This window comes from Vidua chalybeata, chromosome 9 (assembly GCF_026979565.1).
Source record: "Vidua chalybeata isolate OUT-0048 chromosome 9, bVidCha1 merged haplotype, whole genome shotgun sequence".
In the NCBI taxonomy this organism is placed as follows: Eukaryota; Metazoa; Chordata; class Aves; order Passeriformes; family Viduidae; genus Vidua; species Vidua chalybeata.
In genome coordinates, this window is record NC_071538.1 from 12,125,699 (window position 1) to 12,142,114 (window position 16,416).

Here is a 16,416-nt window from a genome sequence, read left to right on the forward strand (position 1 = left end):
ATAGCAAGTTGAGAGTGCATCTTTGGTACTGAGTAAAATATCTTCTCTGCCTTTGAACTGCAGCCAAAAGGATCCATTAGGTTCTGCAGCTGCCTCGAGGATGAATCTTCAATGCCAGCTGACAAAGAAATAGAAGTCAAATTGTGAAAACAAAACCATCAAAGTTGTTGGCATTTTTGAGTGCTCAAATAGAAGTGGTGTCTCATTCCTCAAAAAACACATATCCATCTGGCTATCTCAATGTATCAGCAATTTGTAGAATTGTTCTGACTGGTCTTATGATCTGCTTTTATGTTTTTCTTTTTCTTTTTGTCACCATGCTCAATCAAACAGCCAGTGCCCATACTTCAACGCTGGGTATGTTATTTCATTTTGTCATTCTATCATGGCAGCTTTTGAAATTTCCACAGGTTTAGAAACACTGCAGAGGGAGGAAGATTTGCTGTGATTGCCTATTTACCTCTCTACTGCATTTTGGAAGTTGGAGATAGCAAGGGACAAATTTTCATATGAGATCTAATTCTTCACCATCCATGTATATGGGCTCTCAATGTGGGAATAAGAGCAAGAAACAGGGAGCAGGGAAAGAAATTGTTTGTCATTTGGGCTTTTCTGGTTTGACTTCTCCACTGAAAGTGAAATTTGGGGAAGGAGGGAGATGAATATATTAAAGTGATTTACCAGGCTTGAGCATTTGGAATAGAAGCTCTTTTTTGCCCAGTAAAGTTAACTGAAGGAAAAGCTCCTTGCAACATGCACAAATGTAGTATATCTTGCCACTGTGGAAAAAAATGTTGTTACTGTTAGGTTTAGGTATTTATTTTCTTAAGTTGGTATTTTGGTGTTTCAAGAACCTGTGCCTTAGTTTTACCCTTAATTTTCTTCCTCACTGTGTGCTCATTGTGCTGAAAACTGCTTATTTCTCTTCCTTATCATGAACAGTTTTTATGGTGAGGAATGGAAAGAGCCCCTATACACATGAGATCATGATTCCCTTGGATATGTTTTCCTTCAAGACTGGTAGATCAGGCTGGCTTAGTTTCCTTTTCTGTAAAGATTTCTGCTCTGTGCTTCACATGGCAGAAGTTTCACCTGTGGGGTCCAACACCTCCATTTGCTTGGCTTGCCTTGCCTGCTGCAGGCAGAGATGCTCCATTCCCTGTCCATTCCATCAGCAGCTGGGGCACAGAAACCAGGCTCCAGAGCAGAGAACCTTCTTGGAGCTGGCTTAGGGAAAGCTCAAGCAGCAGCTTGGTTTCTGCCGTTAGGGTTTCACCCAGCTGAGTGGAAAAGGAGGAGAAGCAGATTTTGGTTGGCCTGGCAGACAGCAAGCAGGGGGAGGCTCTTTGCCCATGGAGTTTGCTCCACTGGCATTTTGCCCTGGAAGGTTTTATTATTTCCTTTTCAATGTAGGAATTCTATCCAGAGTACTGCCTCTGAGATCTTTTCCTCACGTGTGCAGTTTTCTAGTTAGTGGAAGAAATTGAGCTGCTTGAAATTGTCTCTAGACTGGTCTGATCCAACACAGGAGTAGCCACTGGATTTATGCACATCCTGTCCTGGCAGGGGAGGAAGTTTCACATCACTGAAGTGCCTATGACTGAAAGTAAAACAATTGCAGAACATTCCAATTTAGCCTGAACAGCCCTTCCAAGCTATTTGCAAGTCAGTGATTAATTAATGCTCGGATTTTTTAATGGACCTGAACCAAAGACACAGGCAGTCAGTTCATATTGGCCTCCAAGGACAGGGCTGTTTCTATTAACTGTCTACTTACATGCAGGCAGCAACTCAAGCAAATAAAGGAAGAAAACACATCGAGCCCAAGAACTGTGAATTGCTAGTGCAAGTATTCTGGAAATTTGCCTTTAAAAATGTATTTCTTAGAACCTTGTTCATCCCACTGTGATGTTATTCGGTTGTGTGAGTCTTTTTCCCTTTCCCTTTTTCCCTTTATCCCTTTCCCTTTTTCCCTTTCCCTTTTCCCATTTCCCTTTCCGTTCAATGGAAACAGTATCGGGGAGGCTAGGATTGTTCAAAGCTTCTACTGTTGGATTAAGAAGTGCAGACTGAGATTCAGCCTCAAATTCAGGTCACCCATGACCATGAAAAGAGACTACAGAGTGGATCACACATCCAGAGCTAGCCATACTGGCTCCTTTTAGAGAGCAAAACCAATCAGGATCTCCAGATTCTGCAAAATATTAATTTAGCCTAATGTTGTTCCTGTTGACAGGCAGGAGAACAGAACAAACTCTGAATAGACTTGTGTTTGCATTGGTGACAAGTAATTATACCTGTCAGCTTCTTTTCTTTACAGCATTTGTGGCAAATAAGATCACAGTACTACTCCCTTTCATGCCATTATATAAGTGGATTAGGTTTGTTGGTGGGTTTTTTATCTCTTTGTGTTCTTCAGGTTTTACATGCTAGCTCTGCGATCCATAGAAACTTCAGTGTGACAGTAATAGATATATTTTAACATTGGGTGAGATTTTCCATTTTTTCAGATTTGTGTGACTGTCTGAAATATACTTTGTAATTTTTGAGATAAGTGGATACCTTACATGCATGAAAATGGAAGACAGACTTTCAGTCTAAGTGTTTGAATTCTTACCATTAGTATGGACAGTAACTTTCTTCAGTAAGAAAAGTAAGAAAAAAAGGATAGGAAGATATCATTAGAAGCAGAAATCAGTTTCAAATTACTCCAGTTAGTATGACTGAATGTTCTAAATGAATTAGTTCAGAATTTAGAGGATGACACCTGGAATGTTCTAAAAATAAATTGGCTACTGAGGCTGCACTGTTTAAATGAAATCCAGGAGGGAAGGGTCTTCCTTCAGCCTGTGCAGGGTGTTTATGTTTATGGTGGGATAACATCATGCAGAGTGTTGAGTTTCTGGCCTTTTCTGACACAGACAATTAACATGATTGCATCAATGTCTCAGGCCTGGATTGGCATGGTGTCACTAATGGCTACAGCTGGAGTTCCTCTTGTATTTTCATCCAGCAAACAAAGCACTTAGACATTCCTGCAGAGCTGTGTGTGTGCCTGCTAGGTCTGTGTCTAACAGATACATACCTGGAGTGTGAGAAACATTAGGAATATGTTCTGTAAGCTCTGCAGAAAACCCTACGATAACACGTGCTGCAGATAACAGTGAATGGACTCTGTTTCCAAGGCATAATAAAAGGATTTTAGGCTTGTCTGTTACTTGCCTGGAAGTGGACAGAGAAACGTTTAAAACCCTTCTCACACATGCACACATTTGGTGGTAACTGATTAAAAAAGGCAGCACAACAACAGTTAGCTCAGCACCAGGTGAAGGAGCCTTAAAATGAGCTGATATGCTTCCATTAAATTCCATGTTTTACTAGGCATTTACAGGGCTTATGACATGAGGCTTGTAAACTGCTCTGTAGCACTCACCAGCAGCAGCTGAGCTGCTGAGCTGTCTCGATTCACACTAGCCTCAGAGCTGGGCAGGGAACAAGGGATAAAAAGCAGGGGAGGCAGGATGAATGCCCAGCTGCAGGGCTGAGCCCTGCTCTGACAGCACACCCAGAACTGCTGTTTTCCAGTATCCCACTACAGCTGTGAAGAGCAGCCACGGCAGCCTGACCTGAGAGCAGCCAGCAAAGGACTCTCACATCAACAGCTCTAAAATCTATTTGGTTCATTTTTTAGAGTGTTTGAACTGCATCCTTGCTGCAAAGGAGACAGCCCATAACAGAGAATAAAAGGATTTTACTCTTCCACAGCCTAGCCATAAGGCAGGAAGGCAGAAATGATGGAGACCTGGCAGGAACTGGTATGACCGTAGCTGTAGGGGAGAATAATCATCGAAATGGGTGGGCATCACAATTGTCAGCATGTGCATAGCTTTTTTTGTGTGTATTTTTATCTCAATTGCAAGTTTCCTCCAGGTGGAGAGGGACCCCATCCAAAGGTGCACTGCTGAACTCTCTCTTGTTTGTGGACATAAAGATGTTTTTATGTGGCCACAGCCACAGAATGAAGGCTTTGATTGACTAGAATCTCTTCAGACACCTAACAGGAGCTCACATCCTGGGCTCTTGACTCGGAGACCACTGGGTTCATTCTTATTCTTAACTTCAAGCGAAATATCTGCCTGCTGCTTGAATGGGGACTTGAGAAGTTAAATCCCTGGAGGAAACAGTCATTTGTTACATCCAGATTCCTTTTAAAGAGTATTTGGATCTCAGTAAATGCCTGTCCTGGGGAAAAGGAATCTGTATGCAAACTACAATTCCAGTAAAAGCATCTATAACTTTTAGAGCTTCATGTACCTGCCAGTTCCCTAGGGCAAATGTACTTGGTTATTTTGGGCTTTTTTGCATTTCTTTTTTTGGCAACTGCCTGTCCTGATCCTCCTCTCTCTTAGTGATACCCTTAAGAGAAGATCCTTATGAGACAGATTAGGGCCCTTGCAGGTTCATTCCCAGCCAGTAAAGGCAACATTATTAGCAAAAGCCAATGAGGTATGAAAAGCTGTGCTGATAAAGCTGAGGGAGCTCTGCAGAGGTTATCCAGTGTGGCTTAAGTTTGAACTTCTGTTAGAGGTTCTTGCCAAGATGATTTCAAAGTAAATCAGGCACATATTCAGGGAAAGGCATCCAGAGGTCTACTTCTTCTGCTGAGGTCCTAGAAACAGGCTCCTTTCTGTGTGTTGCAAAAGGTGGCATTAATCCTAATCCTGCAGATTTTTCTGGGTGACCTCCTTGCACGTCTTGGTTGTTTCTTAGTACCGTGTTTAGGGCTGGTTTGGAGGAGAGGAAACAAAATCCTCTTTTCAGCTCCCCAGTCTGTGTGAAAGTGTCAAGGTTTACAGCCACAATTTCAAATGCTCTTAATATTACTGGAAGCATAGAGTTAAATTATAGAGTTGTAAAGTTACTTTATAGTGATAATGCTGTCAAGCATCAATATCTCTGCCCCAGGGCACCATGGAAACTCAGTTAATGATATAAGAAGCTGATATTTTTCAGGGTTGCAGCTGTTGGCTCATACCCAGAAGGAATCTGTGTGTTTGTTCATATCGGGTATATACAGTGGGACCTGCTCAAAGAAAATTAAGAAGCAGTGAAAGTCTGTTTAATGAAGTGCAGTGGAATGAAAGTACAAGGCAGTACATGGTGTTGCAGTATGCACACCTCGTTCTCTCAAAGGGCTCAATGGAGTGGACAATGCTGCACAAAAATACTTCTCTTCTGTAAGAGAGGCTGTTTGTGGGGGAGAGTTTATATGTGTATGCAGATTTGTTTATCTGGTTGCCTGTAGCACTGACTGCATCAATCTGTCTGGGAGTGTCAGTAGAGAAATTGAAATTTAGGGAAGTGACCACAGTCAACTTAGGAATATGCATAATTTTTGTAATGGATTTCTTAGTATCTGTATCTCAGAGTGCTTTGATAGCCTTAGATGAAAGATGCTATAAAAGTGGAAAGTGTATTATAAAGGTGCTTTTTTATTTTAAAGAAAGATTTTTTTTTTTTTCTTAAATGTAGAATATCAGTCTTGGAAGATTTCTTCAAAATGATTCAATTTAACCATATGATTCCAGTTACCTTTTCTTTCCTCTTGTGTATGCATATTTCTTTCCCAAGGATACCAAGGTACAGGGGATAGAACAGATGGTGGTTGTGGGATGAGAATGTAAGCAGGATGCATATCCAGACTTACAGAAATGCCCTCAAGTCAGTTTCAGACATGAATACATGAGTTTGCCTTCTTTGAAGAGCAGGTAGCGTTGAGTAGCTGTGAGCCTGGACTAGGGAATTTAGACAGATTGATTTGAGAACCACCAAGATTTACAACTATATTCAGCAACTGGGACCTTGTGGACAGCTGGAGCATGAGCATTTTAGAGACACATGTGCAAATACCATCCCTGCATCCCAGCAGCTGTCCTCAACTCAGAGCTGGCTCGGGATGTGCTCCTCAGCCTAGGTAGGGCTGTATCCAGTGGCATGGGAAGACTGATCCTCACAAGCCCCGTTCTAAAAATGGTCTCATCCAATGCAGCCTTTGAGGTCTCTGTTGAGGCACTGAATGCTACTGGTGCCAAGCTGTCATTGAGGTTTTGCTGACTGAAAGCCTCATTGGTGCTTTCCACTCAAGCTCTCAATGATTCTCGGTCTGCAAGAACAAAACTCTCTAATTCAAAAAGGTTTTGATGGTAGTATGTAAAAAAATAATAAATTGCCAGCTAATAATAAGCATCTTAATATTATTATAATAATAAGCATAATAATAATAAGCATAACTTTTTTCTATTAGTATTTCCTTTGTACACAGGAAAAAAATAACTTAGACCAAGCACAAGTTAAGCTTTTGCTGAAAGGTTGGAAGGTGAAGTTGATCACATGACTGATTGCAGGTTTGTGGATAATGTAAAGAAGGGAAAGCTCTCTCCAGGCACTGCTGCTATCCTTCTTGGAACTGGCTTTCCTGGATTTGAATGCCTCTGTTATGAACTTTCTTTTCCTTAAACATGTATTTTTCCTTTTTCTTAGAAGCAACTTAGACAAAACTAAGCATATAGAACTGATATGAGGCTCTTGGGTGCTCAGAACTCCATACAAATGCTATTAGATCTGTAGTTAAAATAATTCTTCGGTAAATGTTAAATTCCTATTAGTAACACTTGCTAAACTTAAGTGCAAAGGAAAGGGCAAGGCTAATCTGAAAGGCAATGGGGAGCAGGGCTTAAAAGATATTAACAATTTGTTGGAAATGTCTGAGGGGAGTGGTTATTATTAGTATCTGTGGGTTGGAGACTTAGGTTGGGGAAGGGCTTTAGACAGTGTTGTGCTTTGAAGCTTTCCCAAATGTCATTGGGATTGAAGAGGAAAAAAAGCCATTCAGAACAAGGTGTTTTTCAGAAAGCAATAAACAGCCAAATTGTAGTGTCTCTGGGAGAGGTCTCCCCTTTTCTGCCAGCCTGTGGTGGTGTTTGTGTGTCTCCATGTTTGTCTTCTTTTTCCTCTTCTCTACGTCTCTTCAAATCTCTCTGAGTCTTCTCCCCTGTGCCTGTCTCGTCTGTGTTCTCATCATCTCGCTGGCATTTAGGTCATTAGCCCTATCCCAGGCCTTTCTGGCATCTCATGGGGCTTTTTCCAGGAGCTGTTTCACTAATCAGACACACCCAGCCTCGTGGTTTTGTTCACTTTTTACTGTCTTTCACCCGAACTACTCCTTCTTTCTTTCATATTTTGCTACTATCAGCTTGGTTACTGTTGATTAAAGGGAATTCTAGGGTAGGAGAAGAAGCTCTTTTTTAACAACTACTTCTTTAATCTCAAATACCAACATTCTGAAAGAGGATCAGAGATTATTTTTAGGAAACTCTGCGAAGAAACAAGTGTGTGTCTTTCTCAGCTGCTTGACCAATTGCAACGGAATTTGACAGTGATAAAGGTCTCAGAGATATTACATTCCTATGAGTTTCATGAAAAATAGCAGGCTGAATGAGCAGAGAGACCACAATTAATCTCTCTGGTAGGGACAGCTGCATGTCTATTGTTAGAAACCAGAGGAGGACAGTAGGCATGAAAGTCACAGGAAACAGATCCAACATCTCCTTTTCTTTCTGAGCATGCCCCTGGTGAGTCCAGACTTCACTTTCCTTTTCTCTCTACACTTTAACCCCTAATCCCTGTGAAAACCCTAAGAAAGGATATCTTGTGGCATTTTGGAAAGCAAATTGCACCTTCCCCATCAAACCTCTGCTGAAAGAGGCCAGAAACCTGTCAGGTTTCAGTTCACAGGTGATGAGAATACCCATCCAAGCCAAGGCCAGCACAGGCCCACCCTAAGCCAGCTGTGTTTCTTGTCACCTAGAGGTAAAACTTTGTCCACAGTTCAGAAAAACCAAGCCTTAACATGTCTCAGGCAGAAACTAAAGATAACCTGCAGCTTTGATCTAGTGCTCAGAAACCTTTGTGTTTTGATAAGAGCAAGGGTGGGTCTGATTCTCTCATGTCTCATCTCTGAAGAACAGAACAGCCAAATCAACTCAGATCAAAACCAGTCCTCTGCAGTGTCTTGTCTCTGATAGAGGTCAAAATAAGGTACCTGAGAAGAATTTGAAAACAGAATAAGCATGTAACTATTTTCCCAGAATATTCTTTGGTTTCCAGCAATTAGTGGATTGGGGATCTCAGAGCCAGAGTTATTAGAATCATGAAATAATTTAGGTTGGACAGACCTCTAAGATCATCAAGTCCAACCCAGCATTGCCAAGCCCACCACTAAACCATGTCTCCAGGTTCCACATCCATGTGTCCTTTAAATCCTTCCAGGAATAGCGACTTCATCACTTCCCTGGGCAGCCTGTTCCATGCCTTACAACCCTTTCTCTGAAGAAATGTTTCCTAATGTCCAACCTACACCTCCCCAGGCACAACTTGAGGACATTTTCTCTAGTCCTATCACTTTGTTACTTGGGAGAAGAGACCAAAACCCACACGTTGATTATATCTGAGATAACAGTCAGTGGATATGTCTCCCATGAACCCGTATACATTTTTAGCATCCACAACTTTCCTTGTTATGGATTTCCATAGCTTACTAATGACTTGTTTGTTTTAAACCTATCACCAGCAAGCTTTATTTTGTGATTCCTGCCTGTTACCCTGGGAGCAGCATTGACCATCAGCCACCTGTATTTCACATTTGAAATTTCACAGCTTGCTCAGTTATTTGCTGCGTGCTTACCCTCTACATCATAAGCAGAAAAATATTACCAGATCAGGTAACCATGTCTAGAGTTGGTTTGTCATCTTACATTTTTTCTCTGGTTATACACAACTGCTTGAGTTGCCAAGTAATGGAGAATCAACTCCAGTGACTCCAGTGCTATTTGTTGTGTGATTTTAATTTGCATTCAGGATAAATGGCACACTGATCGCACAAGCAGCAGGCATAAGAACCAAATGAAAAATGAAGCTTTCAGTTCTAGAGTACGGACTGTAAACATCAAGTGTTCAGTTCCTGATGCACTTAACACTTGCTTGCTCTCCTGTCCTCTTGGTTTTTCCCTAGTGTACTTAGGAGGGATTCAAAACTTCTTAAACTAACTGAATTCCTGTTCAGCATAAACAGGAGTTTTTGGACATCTGGTTAAAAGAATCTGGAAACCAATGCCTATTGGAGGGATTACAGTTTTGAAAACTGCAATATCCCAAATACCTTGCTTTGTGTCATTATGACTGGTGTGCAGCAAAGCAACTTCTGGATAACATGCTCCCACAGTCGGGTTGCATTCATGATTCTGTCGGGCCGGTTATTTCTAAGCAATCCTTATGAAACCAGCTATTGTCATCTGATGCCATAAAAGACCAAGTGATAAGTGACAATCCGTTCAATTTTTCTCCATCATCCAGTCCCTCAAGAAATCCAGTGTGAATGTTAGCTGCTCAAGACCTCTCATGTAGCAAAGAGGATCTGCAGGGCAGTGGAGTGTCATGTGTAGCCAAAGCTTACACTGGTCTGGTTTCTCTAGACATGTGGCTGGAGCAATATTGGGGAGACATGTGAAAAGTGAGATCTCTTCCCACCACATCAATACATGACAGATCTCAGTATTACTTCCAATAAATCCTTAAATATGTTCAAGTGGAACGCAGCCTTAATCAAGCTAGGGAATGGAAATGGCTCAGAGGCTCCAGTTGTCTTCCCGGTGTCTTTCTAGAAGAGAGGCAGCTGGGCTGCCAACCCTCTACATGGAGTCAGGACTGCATGATGCTGCCAACCCAAGGGGAGAGAGTTTCCAGTACTTCAGTCCCATTATTCCTGTTTTCAAGCCTTTTGATCACTGCCTTTCTGTGAATTTCTTCAGGGTCTGCTGAGTGCTGGTTCTGTTGGCAGAACACAACTTCGGGCTCTTTGTCCCTTCCTGTGCAGCAGTGATGCCTCCACTTGAGAAGATGCCCATGACTGTGCCTGTTAGCACTCTCACAATCTCATATTCTTGCTGGAATACTGTGAAGATGTGAGACTGGGCTATTTCTGGGCCAACAGGGTTATCATCCTGGTGTTCCTTCTTCCTTACTTAATGATTCTTCTTTGCACCACATCCCTCACGTTTCTGCCAAGCAGATTTTGTTGCATTGACTTTCTTTCCAAAGCCTGCCCAGAAGGACAGCTTTCCTTCAGCCAGGACACAGAAAGGGCCTGTGTCTCTAGAACCATCAATATTTTTCTTGAGATGATAAATGAGCTGCCAATAAACCGAGGCAGCTGCCAGATCCATCTGAGAAACAGACCTTCAGACCGATTTATCCGTGCTTGGTTTATTCATGTGTCTGGAAACTTTTGGGATGCAAACAGAGGGCTAACCACTCTGAGGCAGCCACTTAGAATTAGATGGTATGGATTGATGCAGTGGGAGTTTATGGGCTGGTTCAGATACATTAGCTCTTACTTTGTGCTTGCCTATCTCAAACAAGAAAATGGTTTCATATTTGTCATAGGGAACACCACGGAAAAAGAACTAAGCTTTCAAAACAAGACCTAAATTGTCATACTTGCTGTATCATTCAGTTTATTTTTCTTCATCTCCTCTGGCCTTTCTTGCCTTTAATTCAGGGTTTTGCATAATCTGTGAAATTTTGTTGTCAAGAGTTTTCTAAGGAGATGAGGCATGGCTGATTACATTGTGCCTGGAGGGATGGGAGCAGGTTTTGTGCTTCAATAAGTAAGGTTTGTAGGGAGACCAGTCTGGTTTTGGACCAGATGACACAGCTGGGAAAAGCAGGCAGCCTCTGTGTTTAGGATGCTTTACTGGGCAGCAGGCATTTGTGTGTTTCATATACGTTCAACCCAAAACTTCTGACCTTATTTTTTTTTGTTTCTACCAACAAGAGTATTAAGTTTGGGCAAGTTTGATGAGAACAGGCAGTTGAACAAAAGAAAGGGACTCAAGAAATGCTTCTGCTGGGGGCAAGGCTGGAGGGAGTGTAAATGTTACTGCACTCCTGAAGGTCTGTCTGGGTATGTGACCACAAAAAGCTCCAGCAAGGAGAGAATTTCAGCGGGCACACGATCCGTATTGCTGGAGGAACCCAGGTTAGGGACCTGTGTGATGCAGGAGCTCCAGCTTTGCCCGCGAGGGGACTGGAGGAAGCCCCGAGGCAGGAAAAGAGCGAGGAGAGCGCTCGGTGCCGGCTCTCGGGAGCAGCAGCCCGATGCCTGTCGCGCATCCCGGCTGCCGTGTCGCGGGCGGGGCCGGTCCTGCCCGAGCGGCGCCGCGCATCTCCCGCTTGCTGGAGCTCAAGTGCCCTCTTCTGGCACCGACCGTGCCGTCCCCCCGTGGCAGCCGGCTAAGAGCAGGGCATGTATTCTTGATGGTTGCTAAAACCAGGAACAAAGCAGGTTTTTTCTCCCTTTGCTCCCCCTGTCTGTCCGGACTGCCCCGGCGGCGGTAGCGGTTGCAGGACACGGAGCATCCCAGTTGCAGCAGCCTGGCCAGGTCCAAGCTTTCCTGTGACACAGGGCTGTGAGGAGATTGTGTTTGCATCCAAGCTGATTAAATAAGGATACTTTTATTCTCTTTTGTCTTTTTTCCCCCTGCTTTATCTGTTGTAAATTTGTAACTACCTTGATTTACGCCAGCTGAGATTGGGGTGGCCTTTTCCTGCTCATGTTCTCTGCTCTCTGTTGTATAAATCCTCTCTTGGCTATTCCTGACCTGTTGATGTCAATAGTTTTCACCATGAATCCCAATGGGATCTAGATTTGACCTCTATTGATTACCAAGAGAGAGTTGAGGGGAGAGGGGAATGTGCAGCAGCTGTCAGGGGAGTCCCCATCCTGGTTGGAAAAGGAAAGTTTGGATACACTTGTTAATGTCAGTTCAAGGTTAGCAGTACACAGCACAGCAACTGCATCTGTCTGCAGAGGCACTTAAAATCAGCCTTAAGAAAAAGGAGTTTCCTGTGCTGCTTTATCACATCAGTTACCATCAGAGGCCTTTGCATGTGCTTTGGATTTTTCACTATGTTTAAGGAACCATTTCAAGCCATAATTGATTATAGCTGAATTTGTGTTACAAAGTAGGGAACAGCAGGTCAGGACATTTATGCTATGAGACAAGACTGAGCCTGATTCCCATTTAGATGCTTTACAGCAGAAGGGTAGTGGTTTTTTTCCCCTGGTTACAACCAGTGTCTCAGCTATCGAGTGCAACGCTGTATTAATAATTCTGTACTTATCGTAAGCCCTCTGAATGCAAATCCCTCACACACGAGCTGGATTGGCATAAACCACTTTGGGAAGCACACACACAATTTATACTGCCCTCCACTGCCTTTATGTGGAGTAAAAGGAGTTGGACTCAAGATTGCCAGGTTTTGCAAAGTGCCGAGCTGAAAGTGAAAATCCGGCTTCTCCCTTCAAGGTGAAAAGGACATAGGAGATCCTGGTGGTTTTGGTCTGCCAGAGGATCTTCCTGCAGTCATCCCTGCTCTGTTATATGCACTTTTAAACTGCCATATGCTGACATTGTTTTTTTCCTGATCATTTCACCATTAGTTTAGTAAGGTCTCAGAACTGGGGCTCTGGAAATGTGACTGCTAATAATGTGATTTTATTTAAACTTTGTTCCTGTGTTTCATCTCGCTTTGCTTCTCAGTTCTGGGTGCTTAGATGGAATTAGGCAGAGATGGTCTGTGGCTGCAGATAAGTGCAGCACCCTTGCAGTGCTGTCAACCAAACCCAGGATTGCAGGGACAGGTAAGACCATGTGCCAAGAAATGAGATGAGACAAGCTAAAAGTTTCCAGCCAATACAAGCTGACATATTAAAGCAGTAAATGTGAATGGACCTAACTGAAGAACATAGACAATACTCAAAATTTACCTGATGACTTTCAAAGTGATTACCTGAAATATGATATAAGGATAAAGTGAATATAGTCATCTTCTAACATTTCACTTTAAGGCTGCTGTGCATAGGAAAATTTACAAGGGTGAGTGTATGCATACATTAGATATGCACATATAGCAGAACTTTTGTTCTTAAGTACATTCTCAAGATTCATGAAGGAAATGAATGATGACAGCAAGAAAAGCTTGCAGGCCTCTCTTTGTGTGGGGAAGCTCCAAGCCAGTGAACAAAGATGCCCCTCTATCAGGCCTCTGCAGACAGAGCTGCAACTGGAGCAGCTCACAGTAATGGTGCTGAGAAGTTGGTACAATAACCAGGCAAAGCAAAGCAGAGCCTAACAGGATGACAGCACAAGGCGCCAAAAATAGGTGGCTTTTGTATGACTATAATAGCACCACCTGCTTTCAGAACGTTAGTAATCCTGTAAATGTGTCCATTCCAGTGAATATCCTTCAGGGAGTTGACACAGAAATCCATAGAAACAAGGCACTGAGTCTGAGCAGAGAAAAGGGAGAAGAGCAGGGATGCGTGAGGAAGAGCTGCTGGCAGGGGAAAGGAGCAGCCTGGGATTTTGTGTGTGTGGGTGTGCATGGGGTAGCAGACAAGTTTGCATGCTCTTGAAGGGAAGAATTTGTTTCCTCCTCATCAAACCCCAGCCCCTGCTGCTTTCTTTGATTTTTCTCTAGCAGGGCCAATCGAGGTGCTCAGTGATGATAAATAACCCGGTATCACAAGGTGACATGCACAGTGACACGATAATATGGAGAGAAAGAGAAGAACCCAGAGGGACATTGTTCCTATCATTTATTTCCCCAGTGTGCTCTGCAGCTCAGGCAGTTTGGGAACCCCATCCCACGGCTCCATCCGCAGCCTGGCGAGGGGCCCGAGGGGAGCCAGGCAAACCTCGCTGGCATAGGCAGTCCCTGAAAATGCTGTTTTTCCTGTTTGTCTGCACTGACCTTGGTAGGATGCTTCAGCCCTGTTTTGATTGAGGGCCTTTTGGGACCTCATGCATGACCTGAGGTGAAGGGGTCGCCCTACATGTCACCATGTCACGATACCTGCGCTCCGCTGTGACTCCACCGTGTCCCCTCGCCTGGCCTGGGGGTGGTCACACCACCTCCCTCCTTCCCTCCCTCCCTGCCTTTCCCAGTTAGCAGCTCTCAGCTCTGCCATCCTGACAGGGTTTGTTTTTTGTTTTTTTTTTTTGTTTATAACATTGCATTTCTGTGCCGTTTCCAGGATTTTGTCAAAGCAAACTGAGAGCAGAAGTGGTATTGTGCTGACACGAGCAGAGCATCAGTGGGGCTGAGCCCTGGGCTCCCCGAGCAGGGTGCTGGGTTTGGGCTCACAGAACAGCAAGTTGTCATTCTCTGCTGGACCAAAATAAGGAAAGAAGAAAAAGGGGCATTTTGCCAGAGGGTTTTCTGGCCATTTACTGGTGACTAGGGATGTTGAGATGTGGGGATGTGAATCTGTTTGTGCCTCTGTAAAGTGCTTTGCAGTCTCGGTGCCTGTCCTTTCCTCTCCCAGTTTTTTCTTGGATGAAAATGCAGGACAGGAGAAATGGCGTTGTCTAGACAATGACACAGTGCTAGGACACAGTCTAGTGAGATAAAAGGAAAATGGAACAGGCATACAGAGCAAAGTGATTTGCCTAAATCTGCACAACCAGATCTCCTGACTCCTTCACTCTCCCTCCTGTGGCTTCTCCTTAGGAGATGAAGTTGATTGATTGAAATTGCCCTTTTTACTGATTACCATTTTAATAATCTAACCAGTTATGTCAGAAATCCAGCATGAGGGGTGGTTTTTTTGATGCAATCTGTTTGTTACTTGCATTTCTCACAGGTGGGCACCACAATCAGACTAGTTGGGTACTCTTTTTATTTACATTTAGGTTTGTGTCCTTGTCATTCAGGTATAGTGTGGTGTTATTGCTACAGCTGCATTCTCACATGACAGGGGAATATTCTTGTTACAAGGAAATGAAAATTAAAACCAAAAATGTCCCACTTCCCACCTATCCCAGGGGGGAAAAAACCCTGAACACAACATCAACAAAAAGTCCAACAAACCAATCTTCAAAAATAAATCTTGATCTCATAGGTCTTGGGTAAAATTTCTTTGCATATGCGTGCATGCTTCATCTCCTTGGCAATTGTCATGCTGTGTACAATTCCTGTTTTTTGAGAGTAGGATGGGAACTATTGCTGTCTTCTGCTTTGACATTTCTGTCTCCTCACCGCCCTCTTTGCCTTTTGTTAGTTGCTTCTCCTGCCACATCTGACTGGTTTTCAGTGTTGATAGAGAGCCTTTGCCTTGCAGTTTTACATGACTTAGGCTTAACTGACCACCCCATTCCTTCGAGGTTTTAAATAGGTGAATAACAACCCAGCTTCATGCCCCAGGATACTGATTCTTGATGGGTTTTCCCACATGCTGTCAACCTGAAAATAAATAATACCTGCAAGGAAAAGGGACTAAAATCATGCTAAATCTGCTCTTTTTGCTGAGAGCCAAATGGACTAGTGGCTGGAATGCAAGAAGAAAGGATATTCCTATTCCCTGCTCATTTGGCTGACAGCGTAATCACTCAGAGTAATAAATCTTCATTGGAAACTTAGATGAAAATGGAAAAGGAATGAGAGTGCTTTCAGAGAAGAAGCTGGGAGGGGGCTTTTGTCTCTGCTGAAGTGCAGCCTCGGAGGGAGAGAAAAAGGGCTACAGAGGCCCCTGCTGCTTGGTGCAGAATGGCCCTTAGTGCCTAGGGCTGTGCTCGTTGGCTTGTCCCCCTCAGCCCCAGGCATCCCCCCAGTCCTGACCTGTGCCCTCTGCTCCCCGTAGCCCCAGGTTTAAGGAGTGGGGATGTCTGTCTGCCAAATGCACCTGAGCCGCATGAAGGGGCACAAATACGGGCCAGGAATAAATGGTAGAGAGCTAGAGCAGCTGGCTACCCGCTGTGCTTGCTCTGTAACCCTTCAGGAGCCAGCACTTTCCCTCAGCCTCATGAGCAAACAAGGACAAAAAAAAGCAACCACAGAGCTGAAACATTTTATTTCCCCTGCTGGGCCTGCCAATTAACCCCGTCAGGAGCTGGAAACCCACAGTGGGCGCATCAACAGACAAGGAGCTGTAGAGGGGGAGTGCTGCAGGAAGGCAGTGCAGGGATCCAATCACCTCCCTATAGCTCTGGAAGAGCTGAGCTGTGGTGCAGGGACAGTGGGAGCCAGTTTGTAGGCACCTTCTGGCTTCAGAAACTGCTGCAGGGCAAACAGAGATGCCGAGTACCAGCTCCTGGGGGGATTCTGTCTCCTTGCTCTCTGGCTGCTGTTTGTCTGTCTCTGCAATTGCCACTGCTCTTGCTCATCCTCATCCTGCAGCTGTGTAATCTGTGCTGGCTTTGCAATATGTCTGGGGATGTTGAAGGGGCTGGAAGGAAGAAGGAGGTAGCAAACACTTTCCCATCTCCCAAAGCTCCCTGTCTGCAACTCGTACTGCTC

General features: G+C 43.9%; 1 protein-coding gene across 1 annotated transcript in view; it reads left to right on the forward strand.

The window, feature by feature from the left end:
• Positions 1 to 16,416, forward strand: part of LOC128792413 (cytosolic carboxypeptidase 6-like) — a 163,472-nt gene that overhangs the window by 102,693 nt on the left and 44,363 nt on the right. The gene's annotated exons all lie outside the window — the stretch shown is intronic.